Below are 21,011 nucleotides of genomic sequence, written 5' to 3'. Positions count from 1 at the left end.
TGTCCTGTTTTTTTTATGTACAGGACATACCTGAGCAATTTTCCACATTGTCAGGTAGATGCCAGTGTTGTAATTGTGCTACAACAGATTGGCTCAGGGAGCTGCAAGTTCTGGAGCACAAGCCTTCAGTCCTATTGCTGGAACATTGTCAGGGCCCACAGCCTTTGCAGCATCCAGTGCCTCCAACTGTTTCTGGATATCACGTGGAGTGATTCAAATTGGCCAAAGATTGGTATCTGTGATGTTGGGGACCACTGGAGGAGGCCGAGATGGATCATCCACTCAGCAGTTCTGACTGAAGATTGCTGTGAATGCTTTAGCCTTATCCTTTACACTGACGTGCTGGGCACTTCCATCATTGAGGGGTGGGGATCTTGGTGGAGACTCCTCCTCCATTGAGTTGTTTAATTGTCCACCACCGTTCACAACTGGATGGGGCAGGACTGCGGAGCTTGGATCTGATCCGTTGGATGTGGGATCGCTGAGCTCTGTCTATCAATTGCTGCTTACATTGTTTGGTGTGCAAGTAGAGCTGTTTGGTGGCTTCACCAGGTTGGCACCTCATCTTCAGGTGTGCCTGGTACTGCTCCCAACATGCCCTCCTGCCCTCTCCACTGAACCAGGGTTGATCCCCTGGCTTGATGGTAATGGTTGAGTGGGGGATATGCCAGACCATGAGGTTACAGATTGTGCTGGAGAACAATTCTGCTGCTGTTGATGACCCACAATGCCTCATGGATGCCCAATCTTGAGCTGCTCCATCTGTTTGAAGTCTGTCCCATTTAGCAAGTGATAGTGTGACACAACACGATGGAGGGTGTTCTCAATGTGAAGGTGGGACTTTGTCTCCACAAGGCCAGTGCGGTGGTCACTCTTACCGATACTGTCATGGACAGATGCATCTGCAGCTGGCAGATTGGTAAGGCTGAGGTCAGGGATGTTTTTCCCTCTTGTTGGTTCTCTCACCACCTGCCACAGGCCTGGTCTACCAGTTATGTCCTTTCGGACCTGACCGACGCGATCAGTAGTGCTGCTGCCGAGCCACTCTTGGTGGTGGGCATTGAAATCCCCCATCCAGAGTGCCCTTGCCATCCTCAGGGCATCCTCCAAGTGTTGTTCATCAGCTGAGGGAGGACAGCATGTGGTAATCAGCAGGAGGTTTCCTTGCCCATATTTGAACTAATGCCATGAGACCTCATGGGGTCCAGAGTCAATGTTGAGTATTCCCAGGGCAACTCCACTGTGTTCCTACCTGTGCTGTGTGGTCACCCTGTGATGGGGGCGGGTGTGTCAAGTATGATCCCATGGGTCTCTGAGTTTTGGCACCATCCCCAGGTATCAGTAAGGAGAACTGTCAGGGCTGGATATGCCCATGCCTGGACAGAAGCCAACTGGTCATTCGCTAGTTACATCGCACTGCTGTTAGTTCCAACCAATCAGCTTGCTGGAGAGAACATTTACAGACAGCAATGGGTCTGGAGTCACAAGGAGGCCAGACTAGGGCAAAGGCCCATTGGTTAGCACGGCTGCTTCACAGCTCCAGGGACCCAGGTTCGCATTCGGCCTCGGGTGACTGTCTGTGTGGAGTTTGCATGTTCTCCCCATGTCTGCGTGGGTTTCCTCTGGGTGCTCCGGTTTCCTCCCACAGTCTGAAGATGTACAGGTTAGGGTGGATTGGCCATGCTAAATTACCCATAGTGCTCAGGGATGTGGAGGTTAAGGTGGATTGGCCATGCTAAATGACCCATAGTGCTCAGGGATGTGAAGGTTAGGGTGGATTGGCCATGCTAAATTACCCATGGTGCTCAGGGATGTATAGGTTAGGGTGGATTGGCCATGCTAAATTATCCATAGTGCTCAGGGATGTGTAGGTTAGGGTGGATTGGCCATGCTAAATTACCCATAGTGCCCAGGGATGTGCAGGTTAGGGTGGATTGGCCATGCTAAATTACCCATAGTGCCCAGGGGTGTGCAGGTTAGGGTGGATTGGCCATGCTAAATTACCTATAGTGCCCAGGGACGTGCAGGTTAGGGTGGATTGGCCATGTTAAATTACCCATAGTGTTCAGGGATGTGAGGTTAGGGTGGATTGGCCATGCTAAATTACCCATAGTGCCCAGGGATGTGCAGGTTAGGGTGGATTGGCCATGCTAAATTACCCATAGTGTTCAGGGATGTGAGGTTAGGGTGGATTGGCCATGCTAAATTACCCATGGTGCCCAGGGATGTGCAGGTTAGGGTGGATTGGCCATGCTAAATTGCCCATAGTGTTCAGGGATGTGTAGGTTAGGGTGGATTGGCCATGCTAAATTACCCATAGTGCCCACGGATGTGCAGGTTAGGGTGGATTGGCCATACTAAATTACCCATAGTGTTCAGGGATGTGAGGTTAGGGTGGATTGACCATGTTAAATTACCCATAGTGTTCAGGGATGTGTAGGTTAGGGTGGATTGGCCATGCTAAATTACCCATAGTGCCCAGGGATGTGCAGGCTAGGTGGGTTAGCCGTGGGAAATGTCGGGTCATAGAAATAGGGTGGTGTCTGGGCGGGATACATTTTAGAGTGTTCGTGCAGACTTGATGGGCCAAATGAATTCTTTCTACACTGTAGGGATTCTGTAAATTGGGCTTTTATGATAATTAACAATGGCTTCACCTTCATCACTAGACTTTTAATTTGAGATTTTTTAAAAAATTTGAATTCTACCCTCTGCTATAATGGGATTTGAACTAAGAATATGGCCTGGATTTTAGGACTTCAGTAACAAAACCGTTGTGTCATTGCCTCACTTAGAGAGAGTATCTTTGTTCATTCCTCATTGATGAGATTACCCCTCTGTTAATTCATGCCCTCCCATCTATAGAATCCATCTACCAGGCCCACTGTCAGGGAAAGGCCACCAGCATTCTCAAAGATCCATCCCACCCTGGCAATGTTTCTCTACATCGGGGAGAAGGTACAGAAGCTTGGACACACACACCAGCCAGTTTCAAAACAGTTTCTACCCAACTGTTGTTAGAATGCTGAATGGACTCACAAACACTTAACATTTGCCTGTACCTGTGTTTGTATTTTTGACGCTGTTTCCCTATTATTTACTTATCTACGCGACTTAACTCTGTGATCTGCCTGTCTTGCTCGCAGCTTTTCACTGTCCCTCGGTACACATGACAATAAATTCAACTCAGTTCAATTCAATTCAAATCAGTTCCAGACACAAAACATTAACTCTGCTTTCTGTCTCCGCAGATGTTGCTGAGTTTCTCCAGTATTCTCTGTTGTTGACTGTCAACTCGAAAGGGGTGAATTTTGAAATTAGCCTGTGTGGACATCAGTGGATCCAACTCGAAAGGGGTGAATTTTGAAATTAGCCTGTGTGGACATCAGTGGATCAGGTGAGACTAGCCCACAGGAATGGACATTCCCACAGCACCATAAAAGCCCTCAGAAAGGGATGATGGTTACATTTTCATAAGCCCGAGGTAGACATCCTTGTAGTCTTCTCTCCACCTCATTTTGCCCTCCAGGTTGCTTCTTAAAACCAAGCTCTTGGTCAATATCTCCGTGACTGGCATAGTGTCCTATGTTGTTTGATAACGCTCCTGTCAACTGCCTATTGATGCTTCATTAAGTGGAAGGTGCTGTGCAAATCTACAGTGCTCTCTGCTCTGGCTTCCTACAAACTCTCTGTAACCACAATAAACAGACGTAGGCATGAGGGCAATTTAAATTCCACGTAGCAATTATAAAGCCATTATAATGTACAGAAGCAAGGTTCGGTAAACCAGAGGCCATCTTATGCTTAATAAATCACTCTACAATGGCAGGGCTGCACCATTTTCACACAAACAGCCCAATAACTTGTCGTGATCCTGCCTTCCTATTGTGTTATGTGTCACTGCACAGGAGCAATGCGCTGCCAGTTAGAACTTCTGTCCTGTGCTGTAGGGGTTAATAACCTATAGCCATGATAGTGTTGATGAGTGAGAGACACCAATAAGAGACAAAGATCTCATGATAGGGTGAATGCTTCCCCCGTGGAGGAATCTAAACCAAAGGGAGTCAGATTAAAAGTTAGGGGTCTCTCATTCAGGACAGAGATTAGGACACCTATCTACCTTCAGAATTTAGATTTCTCTCCCCCAGCAAGCTCTGGCGCCCTGGGTCATTAGATACATTCAAGGATAAACCACATTGCAGAGAGAGAAACAGAGATAACTTTTCGAGTCCAGTGTGACTTTTCTTCAGAACGCTGAGATTCCTGTGAAGAATCAGGTCAGAAATGCGAACTTTATTCCTCTCTCTCTCTCTCTCTCTCTCAGCGGATGCTGCCAGACCTTCTGTGCTTCTCCTGTTTTCGTTTCAGGTCTACAGCATCCGCAGTTTATCGCTGTCGAGAAATATACAGTCAGTGTATCTTGCCTCGAAACGTCAGCTTGCTCTGTTTCCTGACCACACTGTGATCTCCAGCACCTCTTGTTTCCGATCAAGGCTGGGTTAGACAGGTTTTTGATCGACACGGGAGTGAAGGGCATGAGGGAACAGTGGAATTAAAGACAGTCTGAGATCTTATCAAACTGTGAAGCATACTTAAATTTGTTCCTAATTCTTGTGTGAGTCCTCGTGAGAAGCTCGGATCAATAAGGATTTAAGGAAAACGCGTTTGCAATAACAGCTGTCTGTGGGGGTATCGTCATAACTTAGGAAGTGAGTGTTACAAGGGGACATAAATTTAAGGTGAAGGGTGGAAGGTACAGGGGAGATGTCAGGGGTGGGTTCTTTACCCAGAGAGTGGTGGGGGCATGGAATGCGCTGCCCGTGGGAGTGGTAGAGTCAGAATCATTGGCGACCTTTAAGCGGCATTTGGATAGGTACATGGATGGGTGCTTAATCTAGGTTAGAAGTTCGGCACAACATCGTGGGCCGAAGGGCCTGTTCTGTGCTGTATTGTTCTATGTTCTATGAATGTCCCATCCCACCTGGCACTGCCAAATTAGCCAATTGCAGCTCACTTAACAAGAAAAAGGCCCACATTTGGCCTCAGGACACTTAGCCACTTCAATCCAGTGGCATCCAGCAGCCTCATATTGTCATAATGTCATGGCAACAAGCCCTTTGGCCCAAACTGTTCCATGCTGACCACGGTGCCCACTCAGCCAGTTCCAACTGTCCACATTTGGTCCCTATCCTTCTACACCCTTCCCATCCATGTACCTGTCCAAATGTTTTTAAAACGTTGCTATTGTACCAGCCTCAACCACTTCCTCTGGCAGCCCATTCCATACACGCACCACCCTCTGTGTGAAGAAGTTGCCCCTCAGGTCCTCCTTAAATCTTTCCCCTCTCACCTTCAACCTATGCCCTCTAGTTTTCAGTTCCCCATCCCTGGGGAAAAGACGACATGCATTCATCCTATCAATGCGCCTCAGGATTTTATACACCTCAGTAAGGTCACCCCTCATTCTCCGACATTCCAAGGACCAACCCCTGACCAACTCCTCCCTGTAACTCAGGCCTCCTGGTCCTGGCAACATCCCTGTGAAACCTTCTTTGCACTTTTTCCAGTTTACCTTTTTGTTTCCTATAACAGGGTGCCCAGAATTGTACATAACACTCACAGTATGTGTGGGTCCTCTGGGGAGAATGACGCACAGCAACACCACAAAGACAAATAAGCTTCATGAGATAGACTCAAACCTGAAGAGCAGAGACCTGGGACTGGGTGGGATCCTCCTCAAAGGGTCAGTGTGGGCTCGATGGGCCGAATGGCCTGCTTCCGCACTGTAGGGATTCTACAAAAACGTGTTGAGGCTGGCCCGGGAATCGAGGGGACAACTGACCTGGCACTGCTGAGCTTAATGTTCCAAATCATTCAGGTATAGGCACCTGAGCAGTTGGTCAACACCATTCGCCACTCACTGGCAGGACCCAGTATTTATTGCCCGTCCCTCGTTGCCCCTTGAGAAGGTGGGGGTGAGCTGCCTTCTTGACCCGCTGCAGTCCACCTGCTGTGGGTTGACCCACAATGCCCTCAGGGAGGGAATTCCAGGATTTTGACCCAGCGACACTGAAAGAATAGCAATATATTTCCAAGTCAGGATGGGGAGCAGCTTGGACAGGACTTTGCAGGGGGTGGTGTTCCCATATATCTGCTGCCCTTGTCCTTCTAGATGTATGTGGTCGTGGGCTTAGGAAGATGTGGTTTGTGAATTTCTGCAGTGCATCTTGTAAGGGGGCCTGGATGTTTGTGGATGTGGTGCCAATTAAGCGGGGGCTGCTTTGTCCTGGATGGTGTCGAGCTTCTTGAGTGTTCTTGGAGCTGCACCCATCCAGGTATGTGGGGAGTATTCCATCCCACTCCTGACTTGTGCCTTGTAGATGGTGGACAGGCCTTGGGGGAGTCAGGAGGTGAGTTACTCACCGCAGTATTCCTCTCTGACCTGTTTTTATAGCCACAGTGTTTATATGGCTAACCCAGTTGAGTTTCTGGTCAATGGAAGGCCCCAGGTCATCGATAATGGCGTAGTCAATGATGGTGATGCCATTGAATGTCAAGTGGTAATGATTAGATTCTCTTTTACTGGAGGTAGACATTGCCTGGCATTTGTGACATGCGAATGCTACCTGCTCTTTTTTTAGCCCAAGTCTGGATATTGTCCAGATCTTGCTGTATTTGAACAGACACTGCTTCAGTACCTGAGGAGTGGTGAATGGTGCTGAACATTGTGCACTCATTAGCAAACATCCCTACCTCTGACCTCATAGAATCATAGAGATGTACAGCACGGAAACAGACCCTTCAGTCCAACTCGCCGACCAGATATCATAAACTAATCTAGTCCCATTTGCCAGAATATGGCCCATATCCCTCCAAATCCTACCTATTCATATACCCATCCAGATGCCTTTTAAATGCTGTAATTGTACCAGCCCCCACCACTTCCTCTGGCAGCTCATTCCATACACATACCACCCTCTGTGTGAAAAAGTTGCCCCTTAGGTCTCTTTTATATCTTTCCCCTCTCACCCTAAACCTATGCCCTCTAGTTCAGGACTCCCCCACCCCAGGGAAAAGACCTTGGCTATTATCCTATCCGTGACCCTCATGATTTATAAATCTCTATAAGGTCACCCCTCAGCCTCTGACCCTCCAGGGAAAACAGCCCCAGCCTATTCAGCCTCTCCCTATAGCTCAAATCCTCCAAACCTGGCAACACCTTTTCTGAAACCTTTTCAAGTTTCCCAACATCCTTCCGATAGGAAGGAGCCCAGAATGATGGAACGAAGGTGGTTGATGAAGGAAGTCAAGATGGTTGGGCCTGGGACACTAGGAGCCTGCAGGAACTTGTTTGACTGAGGTTCTGGTCCCAGACTCTGTCCTTGGTAATGTTGAAACTAAATAGAAATTGCTGCAGGAAAAGCAATGATGAAGACTTAGCAGCCTTGCTCTTATATAGTAAAGAGCCGCTCACCGGAATCCTGTTGAAATATATCAGTTGTTCCATCAAGGCTGGACGTAGTCATTAATGTTACTACAAATACTATTCGACAGAGCTGCTATCCCAGTGCAGTGCATCTTGTTTCATCTTTAGCCCTGTCCCTACTCATCGCTGGGTGATTGTTCCCCATTCCTTGTATCGAATCGCCGCACAGTTAGCATCGATCCAGGAGATAATGCCTCCAGCTCAATAATATGTGCTCTGCACTGTCATGGGGATCGACTAAAGCGGCAAGTTCCAGCCAACGTCTTTTAGAGAGGGAGAGTGAAAATCAGCAGCTGAACAATTTATTTCCTTCTTGTAGTCTCTTCCAGTGAGGAGGAGTTTTATCACAGAGTACAGCCGGGGATAGAACCAGTGTTGGAATCGACTGGATCTCCCACTGCTGACCAGGAACACTCTCACTGCCTACAATCAGTGTAACCGATGGCTTTCCAGGTTGGCCGAGATATGACAAACCGTTTCTGATTGTCAAGACTTGGAGGAGGATTCCAACCTGACGCATCAAGCTCAGAGGCTACAGCTCAATACCACCGGACCACCAGATCTCCACAAGCCCGGAACTGAACTAGCCTTGCACAGTGGTTAGCCCTGCTGCCTCACTACGCCAGGGACTCGGATTCGATTCCACCCTCAGGCGAATGCCTGTGGAGTATGTACATTCTCCCCTGTGTCTGCGTGGGTTTCCTCCCACATTCCAAAGCTGTGCAGGTTGGGGTGGATTGGCCATGCTAAATTACCCATAGTGTCCAGGGACGTGCAGGTTAGGGTGGATTGGCCATGCTAAATTACCCATAGTGCCCAGGGACATGCAGGTTAGAGTGGATTGGCCATGGGAAATTGCTCCATAGTGTCCAGGGATGTGTCAGCTAGCTATGGTTAAACAATAGCTGAAAAATGTGTTGCTGAAAAAGCGCAGCAGGTCAGGCAGCATCCAAGGAGCAGGAGAATCGACGTTTCGGGCATAAGCCCTTCTTCAGGAATGAGGAGGGTGTGCCAAGCGGGCTAAGATAAAAGGTAGGGAGGAGGGGCGTTGGGAATGCGATAGGTGGAAGGAGGTTAAGGTGAGGGCGACAGGCCGGAGAGGGGATGGGGGCGGAGAGATCAGGAAGAAGATCTCTGTGCAATAATTTTTAAAAAGTCCTTTCGGGGATAGGCTGAATAGTGTGGAATGCTTTCATCTTTGTCCCTCTACCTTTCTCTTCTCATTTTCCAAATCTCCTTAAATCTCATCCATCCTGATATCTCTTTCTGTGCCTGCACCCATGACATAGTTTGGGGGCTGTCAAGGCTGCTATGTGAATGCAAGTTGCAGTTGTTGTTGTTTGATTAAATTATTCCAGGAAAAAAAATCACGAAGCCCACGTAAACTAAACAACTCACTGCACTACAAGAAATCTCATTTCCTGATGCACTCCCTTATTAATATATTTTCCAAAAACTGTTCGCATATAATTAGGAAATATATATTTTTTTGTTTCCTAGCATTGCTGTTTTGGACTATCTGGAATGAAAGCACTGATGGATATGGTAAGACATGAAACTTTTAGTTTCTTCTTCAGTTTGGAGTCCTTTTGTCAATAGTATCCACTCCTTTTACGCAGTGGAAAGTGCTAATGGATACGACTGTATCAGTTATTTTATACTTGCAACCACAATGTATCGATGTGGAAGAAGTTTGCAATAAATGGTGGAAGGAGACAGAGAATATGGTCATTGGGCTGGAATCATATCGGCAGAGCAACACTGCTTACATCCTATGAGAGTCTGTGTTAGATCCTCAAGTAATCAGTATGTTGAAGGATAGGGCTTATAGAATTAATGGTAGAGCCTCGGGAAGTGTTGTAAAATAGGGAGACATAGGAGTGCAAGTACATAATTCTTTGAAGTTTGTGTTGCATGTAGACAGGGTAGTTAAAAAGGCGTTTGGCAAATTTGTCTTCGTTGCTTTCACCTTTGAGTCTCAGAGTTGGGACGTCATAGAACATAGAACATAGAACAATACAGCACAGAACAGGCCCTTCGGCCCACGATGTTGTGCCGAACTTCTATCCTAGATTAAGCACCCATCCATGTACCTATCCAAATGCCGCTTAAAGGTCGCCAATGAATCTGACTCTACCACTCCCACGGGCAGCGCATTCCATGCCCCCACCACTCTCTGGGTGAAGAACCCACCCCTGACATCTCCCCTATACCTTCCACCCTTCACCTTAAATTTATGTCCCCTTGTAACACTCTGTTGTACCCGGGGAAAAAGTTTCTGACTGTCTACTCTATCTATTCCTCTGATCATCTTATAAACCTCTATCAAGTCACCCCTCATCCTTCGCCGTTCCAACGAGAAAAGGCCGAGAACTCTCAACCTATCCTCGTACGACCTACTCTCCATTCCAGGCAACATCCTGGTAAATCTTCTCTGCACCCTCTCCAAAGCTTCCACATCTTTCCTAAAGTGAGGCGACCAGAACTGCACACAGTACTCCAAATGTGGCCTAACCAAAGTCCTGTACAGCTGCAACATCACCTCACGACTCTTGAATTCAATCCCTCTGCTAATGAACGATAATACTCCATAGGCCTTCTTACAAACTCTATCCACCTGAGTGGCAACCTTCAAAGATCTATGTACATAGACCCCAAGATCCCTCTGTTCCTCCACCTGACCAAGAACCCTACCATTAACCCTGTATTCCGCATTCTTATTTGTTCTTCCAAAATGGACAACTTCACACTTGGCAGGGTTGAACTCCATCTGCCACTCCTCAGCCCAGCTCTGCATCATATCTAAGTCCCTCTGCAGCCGACAACAGCCCTCCTCACTGTCCACAACTCCACCTATCTTTGTATCATCTGCAAATTTACTGACCCACCCTTCGACTCCCTCATCTAAGTCATTAATAAAAATTACAAACAGCAGAGGACCCAGAACTGATCCCTGCGGAACTCCACTTGTAACTGGACTCCATGCTGAATATTTACCATCTACCAACCTCATGTTGAGGTTGTACAGGACTTTGCTAAGGCCTCTTATTTTTTCAGTTCAGGTCACTCAGTTATAGAAAGCAAAATATTAATCTGGAGAGGATACGGAAGAGATTTACCAGGATGTTGCCCAGGTTTGAGTTATAAAGAAAAGCTGGGACTTTATTCACTAGAGCATAGGAGGTTTTGAAGCAACATGATAGAAGTTTATAAAATCATGAGGGGGCATAGATAGAGTTAATAGTAGTTGTCTTTTCCCTAAGATGGGAGATTTCAAGACGAGAGGGCACATTTTTTAGGTGAGAGGAGAGAGAGATTTAAAAAAGACATGAGGGGCAAACAGATGGGCGGTTTGTCTGTGGAATGTTCTTCCTGAGGAAGTGATGGATGTGGATTTAAAAACATTTAGATAAGTGCATGAACAGGAAAGGTTTGGAGGCATATGGGTCAGGAGCAGGCAGGTGGGACTAGTTTGGAATTGTGGTCGCATGGACTGGATGGACTGAAGAATCTGTTTCAGTGCTGTCGGACTCTAGGCTCTAATATCCTCTATAATGGTGTAAAAGGCAAATACCCAAATTTGAAGGTTAGAAAAGATGGGCTGTGTGATAAAAAATACAGAAGATCGTAGTGTGAAATTGCAAAGGCACTTTGTTAGGTTGAGTGAATTGGTGAAGATGTGGTCAATTAGGACAGAACAAGGTACTACTGAAGTGATGTAAATCTGGAAAGTCAAGGCCCAAGAAGACTTTGAGCTTCCTGCTTCATGAATCATTGCAATGTCATGAATAGACATAGAAACTTAGCAGGAAAGGTTCACAGTAGCCGAGCCTTTCTGTACACAAGGGGATAGAATTCAGACTTCAGCTGTAAAGGTGCACAGTCAGTTACCTGAGTGAAAAAGAGACCAAGTGAGAATGAAACAACTCCATGGAGGCTGGTATTCCCCTTCACCAAGTCACCCTTGATTTAAATGTAGAGAGTCCTTGACACTGATTCACTCCATCAGAGCCCTCTCTCAGAGTGAAACAGGATGTCTAATGCTCCTGTTTATTTCTTGTTGCAACATGCTTCAGGAGCAGGTGGAACCGGAACCTCCAGGCTCATTGCTAGGGACACTACCACTGTGCCACAAGAGGGCCCTGTTCATCTTTCTTTTTAATTTAGCATATTTTTCTAATTAACCTGTTCAGCAATGCTATTATACCATTGGGACAGGTAGGACTTGAACCCTAGTCTCCCAGTTCAGGGATAGGGACTCTACTTCTGTGCCATAAGGAGATGGCTTTCTCGCCTGATTTGTTTTTGTTCTCACTTCCATCCAACGTAGTCAAATAAGATGCATAGAAATACAGCTTTAATTTTAACAAAAATTGACATACTTTTCTAAATCAACCTGTTCAGAGATGTTATTACACACATCCGGAGCAGCTAGGACTTGCACCCATTGCCTTCCAGTGCAGGAGTAGCGACAGGACCAATGTGCCACAAGAGAGCTCTCAGCTTTAATTTTGTTTATTTTTTATTTAACCTATTTTTAATGTCAATCTATTCAGAGATTTAAATAACTGCACAGCGGTCAATATCCCAAGTCTTGACACTCTTGTTTCCACTGTCGGCCAGAGCAGTTGAAGTCATGAACTAAACATTCAGGATTCTGTGACTTTTTGACAGGGCAGGCAGGAATGGAACGTGTTAGGTGGCTTTGTTCATGTTGAGTAGGGGTGGCATGGTGACTCAGTGATCAGCACTGCTGCCTCACACGCCAGTGACCTTGGTTTAATTCCACCCTCAAGTGACTGTCTGTGTGGAAATTGGATATTCTCCCTGTGTCTGTTTGGATTTTCTCTGGGTGCTCCAGTTTTAACCCACAGTCCAAAGATGTGCAGGTGAGAGTGGATTGGCCATGCTACGTTACCCATTGTGTTTGGGGATATGCAGGTGAGCTCGACTGGCCATGCTAAATTGCCCATTATGTCCAGGGATATGCAGGATAAGTGTGTTAGCCATGGGAAATTGTTCAGGGATGTGCAGTCTAGGTGGGTCAGCCATGGGAATTGCGGGGTTAGAGGGATTGGGTGGGATACTGCTTGGAAGGTCAGTGTAAACTCAATGGGCTAAATGGTCTGCTTCCACATTGCAGAGATGATATTTAAAGAGAAGGATGGAATTTATACCTTTATATCAAAGGTTGCTACGGGAAACAAGGGAAGAGATTGCTGCACTTTTGGCCAAGGTTCTTTGTGTCCTCACTGACAACTAGAGTAGTACCAGATGAATGGAGGCTGGCAAATGTTATTCCCCTTATTTAAGAAATGGAATCGGGATAACCCTGGGAATTACAGTCAGTCTTATGTCTGATCTGGGCATATTATTGGAGAGGACTCTGATAGACAGGTTTGATGATTATTTGGAAAATCATAGTTTGATTAGAGATAATCAGCATGGCTTTGTGAGGGGCAGGTCATGCCTCACAAGCCTTATTAAATTTTTGAGAATGTGACAAAACACATTGATGAACGTAGAGCAGAGGATGAAATGTATATGGATTTTAGCAAGCCATTTGATAATGTTCCCCATGGTAGGATCATTCAGAAAGTAAGGAAGCATGGGATACAGGGAAATTTTGCTGTCTGGATATGGGATTGGCTGGCAAAAGTGGGTGATGCTGGAGATTAGAGTGGTGCTGGAAAACCACATCAGGATTAAGGGCTTTTGCCCAAAACATCGATTTTCCAGATGCTGTCTGACCTGCTGTATTTTTCCAGCACCACTCTAATCTTGTCAAGATTGGCTGGTTCATAGAAGACAGAGGGTGGTAATGGATGGAAAGTATTCAGCCTGGAGTTTGGTGACCAGTGATATTCTTCAGGGATTGGTCCTGGGACCTCTGCTTTTTGTGAGTTTTATAAATGACTTGGATGAGGAAGTGGAAGGTTGGGTTAGTAAGTTTGCCGATGACATGTAGGTTGCTGGAGTTGTGGATAGTGTGGAGGGCTGTTGTAGGTTGCAACGGGACATTGACAGGATGCAGAGCTGGGCTGAGAAGTGGCAGATGGAATTTAACCTGGAAAAGAGTGAAGTGATTCATTTTGGAAGGTTGAATTTGAATGCAGATTACAGGGTTAAAGCAGGATTCCTGGCACTGTGGTGGAACAGAGGGATCTTGTGGTGCACGTCTACAGATCCATCAAAGTTTACACCCAAGTTGATAGGGTTATTAAGAAGGCGTATGGTGTGTTAGTTTTCATTAACAGGAGGATTGAGTTTAATAGCCATGAGGTTATGTTGCAGCTCTATAAAGCTTTGACGAGACTACACTTGGAATATCGTGTACAGTTCTGGTTGCTTCATTATAAGGATGTAGAAGCTTCAGAAAGGGTGCAGAGGAGATATACTGGTCTGCTGCCTGGACTGGAGGGCATATCTTATGAAGAAAAGTTGAGTGAGCTGGGGCTTTTCTCATTGGAGTGAAGAAGGATGAAAGGTGACTTGATAGAGGTGTACAAAATGATGAGAGGCATGGATAGCCAGAGACTTTTTCCCACAAAGGGATCTATCTATCACAAGGAGACATAATTTTAAGGTATTTGGAGGAAGTTTTAGGGGAGACATCAAAGGTAGGTTTCTTTATACATAGAGTGGTTGATGCATAGAATACACTGCCAGCAGTGGTCGTAGAATCAGATACATTAGGGACATTCAAGCGATTCCTGGATAGACACATAGATGATAGTACAATTAAGGGTATGTGGGTTAGTCTGATCTTAGAGTAGGGTAAAGGGTTGGCACAACGTTGAGGGCTGAAGGGCCTGTTCTGTGCTGTCCTGTTCTATGTTCTATGTTCAAATGTGAAAGAATAAGCTTGGCTCAGAAGATCTATATGAGTCGACTTACAAACAAGCAGGGGATGAAAAGATTGATGGGCCATGTATCTCGGATCTTGAGATGTAATCTAAAAAGTAGAGCTAGAACCAAGAGTGGAACATTGGAATCACCTTTCACTCTAACACAGAGTGGTAGTCATTCAGAATTCTCTTGTCCAATGTCAAATCAATTGTTAATTTTGAATCTGTGATGGATAAAATTTGTTGCTAACCAATGGTATTAATAAATACAAAGCAATGACTGTATTAACCTGAAGATCAGCCAAACCAGAGGGCAAAAACAGATTTGATTTGGATATGAGTTTTTAAAAATTTAATTCATGGGATGAGACCAGCATTTATTACCCATCCCTAATTACCCAAAGGGCAGTTAAGAATCAACCATGTTACTGTGGCTCTAGGCCAGACCACATAAGGATGGCAGATTTCATTCACTAAAGGACATTTGTGACCCAGATGGAGTTTTGCTAACAACTGACAGTAGATTCACGGTCATCATTAGACCTTTAATTTTGAGTTTAATTTTATTTGGGGAGCAATGGCCTAACGATATTATCACTGGAGAGTTAATCTATAGACCCAGGTAATGTTCTGGGTACCCAGGTTTGAATCCTGGCAGGGCGATGATGGAATTTGAATTTGATGAAAATCCAGAATTAAGACTCTAATGATGATCATGCATCCATTGTGAATTGTCAGGAAACAACCAGCTGGGTCACTAATGTCCTATAAGGAAGGAAACTGCCATCCTCAAATTGTCTGGCCTAAATGTGACTCCAGACCCGCAGCAATGTGGTTGACTCTTTACTGCCCTCTGGCCAATGATGCCCTCATCCTGTGAAAGGATTTTAAAAAATTCAAATTCCACTATTTGTCATGGTGGGATTTAAACCTCAGGTCCCCAGAAAATTACCTGGGCCTCTCGATTAATAGTCCAACGATAATACCACTAGGCCATCACCACCTCATCATTTTGAAGATGATTTGGAATCAGTTTTACTGTGTTCTTTTTTTTTTCCCCTCTTCTCAAGTTGTGACTGAGCACCATAACTGGCTAGAGCCAGCAATGGCCTTGCCTTGTTCCTTTGTGCCAGACTGCCTGATAGCACAAGGGATTGTTTGACACTACAATATCTGTTTTGGCTACATCTGCAGACTGTGATCTTAAAAGTCATTTGATTTGATTGTCGCTTTTTAGCCGTTTTGATAATACACAGCGCATGACCATAATTTTCATTCTCGTTACAGCGAGTTTCCACTTCTTCAACAAAGCGAGATCCTCCATCACTCTGTATTTCATTGGTTCTAATCATCCATCAGCAATATGCTGTGACCGGAAGAGCTGTCCCCTCTCTTATTGTAACTCCCAGTTGATTTTAATGAAAGGAAATCACACCACCTCTGAGTTCGAAATACCAGTTCACTGGTGACCCAGAGAAAGGCAAGGTGTCCTTAACCATACACAATGTGAGCTTGGGAGATAGTGGCAAGTATTGCTGCCGCTTAGAGTATACTGAGCCTTCCAACAACAAGCATGTCATCATCGACCTCAACGTTACAGATGGTGAATCCATGCAAGTTATCAGATAATCTTCTGTTCTCAATCTGAAGGGCAGGTAGTGCCATTCCTCCACCATAGAAATGGCAAGGAAACAGGTCTCTGCACCATTGGGAAGGGGATTGATCTCCCTGTTATCGGCACCAGTCTCTGGCCCGGATTGCTGTGGCAATGCACATATTTACAGACATGTTACAACCCGGAATAGGAGGCCCACCGGGGCTATCACCTGCAATTGCTGCCTGTCAGCAGAGTCCAGCAGCATGGAAACAGGCCTTTTGGTGCAACCAGTCCATGCTGAATATAATCCCAAACTAAAGTAGTCCCAACTACCTGCTCCTGGGCCACATCCCTCCAAACATTTCCTCTTCGTGTACAGAAACAGACCGTTTGGTCCAACTCTTCCAAACCGACCGGATTGGTCAACCTGGCCTAGTCCAATTTGCCAGCACTTGGCCAATATCCCTCTAAACCCTTCCTATTCATATACCCATCTAGATGGCCTTTTAAATCCTGTAATTGTACCAGCCTCCACCATTTCCTCTGGCAGTTAATTCCATACATGCACCATCCTTAGGTCCCTTTTAAATATTTCCCCCCTCACCTTAAACCTATGCCTTCCAATTCTGGACACCCCCAACCCAAGGAAAAGACCCTGTCTATTTACCCTATCCATGCCCCTCATGATTATATAAACCTCTATGAGGTCACCCCTCAGCCTCTGAATCCACTCTGACCCTGGGAAGAGCACTCACACAGACCCAGACCCCATCCCAACATTGCTCAGGGGTATTCCACCCATTCCTGGACACTTTGGGAAATTTAGCATGGCCCTTCCACCTAACCACAAAGCTTTGGAGTATGGGAGGAAACCGCAGGATGCTGCCAGCCATGGAAGGTTTGAATGATATAGAGTGGATGGATAGGTTAGGACTTTTTTCACCAGATTGTAATAGATTGAGAGGCAATGTCATAAGATAAGGTTAATGGTTGTTGTCTTTCCTGAGACTGAAGGATTTCAAGATGAGAGGGCACATTTTTAAGGTTGGAGGAGATTTTAAAAACACATGAGGGCAAATCTTTTTACTGAGATGGTGGTTCACATGTGGAAAAATCTACCTGAGGAAGTAGTGGATATGGGAAAAATTACAACATTTCAAAGACATTTGGATAAGTACACGAAGAGGAAATGTTTGGAGGGATGTGGCCCAGGAGCAGGTAGTTGGGACTAGTTTAGTTTGGGATTATATTCAGCATGGACTGGTTGCACCAAAGGGCCTGTTTCCATGCTGCTGGACTCTATGACTAAATAATGACTAAGTTAAAAATCACACAACACCAAGTTAGTAGTCCAACAGGTTTATTTGCATTTCAAATGAAACATTTGGATCATATCCTGTTGCATGACCTTTAACTTTGTTCACCCCAGTCCAACACCGGCACCTCCACATCGTAATCAGTGATGGGCTATACAGAGTTGATAAAGGCAGCATAAAATATACGAGATGCTAGAATCCTTTCCAATGAACAGCACAATCAGTCTCACTTTTTGGAGTGGGAATTGTCAGCATAATTGACAAGAGTATTGAATTGACTGCTGGGGTGGCACAGTGGCTCAGTGGTTAGCACTGCTGCCTAATGGTGCCAGGGATGTGGGTTTGATTCAACCCTCAGGCGACTGTGTGGGCGAAGGAGTGCTGAGTGGGATTGGATCTCTCATACCTGATGTCTGGCACTGGGGGTTAACGATTTCCTAATTTACTCAAGGATAGGTGGGATCAGACATGAAGATATGACATGCTGGAGTGGTGGGATCTCAATTTGATTCATTATTCCAAAATCCATAACAAAGTGGGGGCAGCTATGAGTCTGTATGTCTGAATGTAATTCGTCTGTTATAAGCATAGAATCACAAAATACACACGTGGTGTTAAGTCATCTTCCTTTACTCCACCAGATCATGAAATAGGTTTCACTGAAAGGTACAAAACCACTGGGAGTAAAATCATGACACCCCAAGCTGAGGAAACCACAGCGACCGTTGACCGTGACATGGTATTAGGTGATAAGGACTCTGGTAGGTCTATGCTTTCTTCACCTGTACTCTAGAGTGAAGGACAGAAATCACTTTTAAGCTTGCGTCGGGGATGGTTGCCACCAATGAGACTTAATAAGGGACCGCTGTAATCTGAGGCCAACCATGACTTTTTCCACATGTGTATAAAGCACCTTGCAAACAGCTACACATCATGACATTCTATCAATCAGACATTTCATGAGTGTCTCAGTGGTTAGCACTGCTGCCTCACAGTGGCAGGGACCCCAGGTTCAATTCCATCTCTTAGGCAACTGTGGAGTTTGCACTTTCGCTCCATGTGTCGGTGGGTTTCCTCCGATGCTCCTGTTTCCTCCCAAATTCCAAAGATGTTCAGGTTATGTGAACTGGCCCTGCTAAATTATCCATTGTGTTCAGGGATATGTAGGTTTGGTGCATTAGTAAGGGGAAATGTTGAGTAATAGGGTTGGGGAATGGGTCTGGGTGGGTTATCCTTCGGTGGGGGAGAGAGGGGGAAAATCAATGTGGACTTGTTGGATGAACTGGACTCTTTCCACACTGTAGTGATTCTATTTTTTTCTCTATTTTTCTAATTCATTCCTACGGTCTGAAATGCTGGAATTTTTGTTTCGTTATTTTCCTAATTTTCTTTCCTGGAGAACTTGTGCCGAAGAAATTTGTATCTCGGTAAGTTTTACCTAAGATGGTGCTACAAGTGGCAACTTTTGAACTTTTCATTGTACTCAGGTGAGTACATGTTACAAAAAGCTAATTCAATTCAACCAATCCACATTGAGGTTCTCAGGCAGGTGATCAAAATGCTGCACATCTTTGATCTGTGGGAGGAAGCTGATCATCCGAAGGAAACCCCTCACAGACACAGGGCAAACATGCAAACTCCACAGAGACATCTGAGGGGAGAAACGAACTTGGGTCCCTGGCACTGTAAAGCAGCACTGCTAACCACTGAGCTACCCCTCAGTGCCATTACTGGACCTCTTAATAATTTGATTGTAACAATTTGACAATAATGTTTTGCATTTCACATGACCATTCACTGCTGACTCATTTAGATTGCCTATAGGGAGGGGGTGGTGTGGTGGGGAATTGTGGGGGATCCTGAAGGAACCAGAAAGTTAAACTTAGTTGTCCTCTCAGGAGGGCCATTCATCAGAGGATCGAGAATTAAGACAATTAGTAGAAGGTCATGGGAGATGTACAGGCAGTTATTTTGATGTAACAAGTTGTTATGGTTAGAAAGGGCAGTGGAAACATACTTAGAGTTAACTTTCAGAAGAGAATTTGATATATATTTGAGACAAAGAATGCTGCAGGAATGCAGAGGAGGCATGGGGGCATGGGAGAATTTTCTTCCAACGAGAACCTTTCCAGGCAAGATGGGCCGAAAGGTCTCCTTGTGTGCTTTAAGCTTCTGTGGAACTTTTTGTTTGCAGTAAAAGGAGGTGATATATACTGAGTTAGCAAGGTCGAAGTGTTGCTTTAGCAGACCAAATAACCTTACTAACCTTGCACTGCCATTCTGTGACACCGTTTTATGTGATAAGGACTCTGGTAGGTCTCTGCTTTCTTCACCTGTACTCTGGGGTGAAGGACAGAAATCATTTTTAAACTTGCATCGGGGATGGTTGCCCGACTTATTTTGATGTAACATTGCCACATCAGCGAAGATTCGGAGATGTGTTTTGCTTCGCACTGGGTCTAATCTAGGATTTTCCATTAGTGCTTGAAGTGGGGCAGTGTTGACAAAGTTCTCTTGTAGTTCCTGGCACCAAGTAGAATATTTAATCAGATTTGGAAGACATTTGCCAGGATGTTGCCAGGTTACGGGAGATGTATGGGCAACTATTTTGATGCAACAAGTTGTTGTGATTAGAAAGGGCAGTGGAAACAGATTCAGAATGAACTTTCACAGAATTTTATATATATTTGATATAAAGAATGCTACAGGAAGGTGGATGAGGAGTGGGAACATGGGAGAAATTCCTTCCCATGAGAACTATACTTGCAAGATGAGCCGAAAGGTCTCCTTTTGTGCTGCAAGCTTGCTTGGGACTGTTTGCAGTAAAAGGAGGTGATATATACTAAGTTAGCATTGTCGAAGTGTTGCTTTAGCAGAACAAGTAACCTTGCTAACCTGGCTCTGCCATTCTGATGGACCACACGTGAATGTTGGGCAATTTTGCTACATCAGTGAAGATTTAGAGATGGGTTTTGCTTCGCATTGGGTCTAATCTGGGATTTTCCTTGAAGTGGGCCAGTGTTGCCCTCTATAGGCAAAATTCTCTTGTAGTTCCTGGCACTGAGTAGAATAGTTAATTAGGTTAGGAAGAGATTTACCAGGATGTTGCCAGGTATGGTAGGTTTGAGTGATAAAGACTGGCTGGATATTTAGGACTTTTTCACTGAATTGTAGGAGATGGAGAGGCAACGTTATAGAAGTTTAGAAAATAATGAGGTGTGTAGATAAGGTTAATGGTTGGTGTCTTTTCCCGATGATGAGGGATTTCATTTATAAGGTTGGAGGAGAAAGATTTAAAAAAACACATGAGGGCAAATTCATTTACTGAGAGGGTGGTTCACATGTGGAATGAACTTCCTTAAGAAGTGGTGGACATGGGAACAATTACTACATTTCAAAGACATTTGGTTAAATACATGAATAGGAAAGGTTTGGAGGGATATGGGTGAGGAGCAGGTAGTTGGGAGTAGTTGAGTTTGGGATTATATTCAGCATGGACTGGTCTGTTTCCATGCTGTATGACTCTGCTAGATAATGATTAAGCTAAAAATCACACAACACCAGATTATTAGTCCAACAGGTTTATTTGATTTCAAAATGAACCTGTTGGACTTTGACCTGGAGTTGTGTGATTTTTAACATTGTCCACCTCAGTCCATAACCGGTACCTCCACATCATAAAAAATGGTGGAGTATCCAGATTTGATAAAGGCACCAAATAAATATACAAGATGTGAGAATCTTTCGAATGAACATCATTATCA

The 21,011-nt window shown here is 45.1% G+C and overlaps 1 pseudogene; it reads left to right on the top strand.

Moving 5' to 3' along the window:
* Window positions 1-5,645: 5,645 nt before the first annotated feature.
* LOC140468095 (adhesion G protein-coupled receptor E3-like) overlaps window positions 5,646-21,011 on the top strand; it is a 73,761-nt pseudogene continuing 58,395 nt past the window's right edge.

The sequence above is a fragment of the Chiloscyllium punctatum genome, chromosome 46 (genome assembly GCF_047496795.1).
Source record: "Chiloscyllium punctatum isolate Juve2018m chromosome 46, sChiPun1.3, whole genome shotgun sequence".
NCBI lineage: Eukaryota > Metazoa > Chordata > Chondrichthyes > Orectolobiformes > Hemiscylliidae > Chiloscyllium > Chiloscyllium punctatum.
This window is presented reverse-complemented; position numbering and strand designations above follow the sequence as displayed.